Source organism: Octopus bimaculoides, chromosome 25, assembly GCF_001194135.2.
Source record: "Octopus bimaculoides isolate UCB-OBI-ISO-001 chromosome 25, ASM119413v2, whole genome shotgun sequence".
NCBI lineage: Eukaryota > Metazoa > Mollusca > Cephalopoda > Octopoda > Octopodidae > Octopus > Octopus bimaculoides.
In genome coordinates, this window is record NC_069005.1 from 16,524,784 (window position 1) to 16,525,687 (window position 904).

Consider the following 904-nt stretch of genomic DNA (forward strand, 5'->3'; position numbering starts at 1 on the left):
CCGTGCAAGCAATCCTAGCATCTGAATTGAACATGTGGCATGTCTCTGCCAAGTTTGTCCTCCACCTGCTGATCACTGGATAGAAAGAACACCATGTCAAAGTGTGTCAAGATCTCTGTCAGCATGCCACTGATGACCCATACTTCATGTGGATGATCATCACCAGTGACAAGATGTGGGTCTAGAGGTATGACCCTAAGACAAAACAGCAGTCATCACAACGAAAGAGTCCTTCATCTCCACAACTGAAGGAGGTACAACAGAGCTGCAGCCCAATCAAGAGCATGCTCATCATTTTTTCTGACATCTGCAGTGTTGTGCATCAAGAATTCATCCCCAAGGACCAAACCATCAATTCAGAGCTCTACAGCAACATTTTGAAGCGTCTGAGGGAGGTCATTCAGTGAAAGCAAGCAGATCTGTGGAACGCGAAGAATTGGATTTTTCACAATGACAAGGCACCCTGTTACCGAGCACTTCTTACTCGTGAGTTTCTCATCAAAAACAACATGGTATCATTTCCACATCTGCCCTATTCTCCAGATTTAGCACTTGTGGACTTCCATCTCTTCTCCAATATGAAAAGGCAGCTCAAAGGTCACCACTATCAACATTCAGAGCAAATTTCAGAAGGTCCCCAACACATTTATGGAAAATGACTGCCAGTTTCCAAAAGTATCAGGAATTCTGGAGCTGGTATATTTGCAGTGCAAGGTGACCATTTCAAAGAAGATTATGCTAAAACTTAGGTAAATAAGTTATTTTTTTATTAAACGTAACTAGTCCAGAAACTTTTTGATACCACCTCATACATATACATACATACTTGTGTTTGTGAATATATATATATATACACACACTCAAGCATATATATATATATATATATATATATATATATATATAT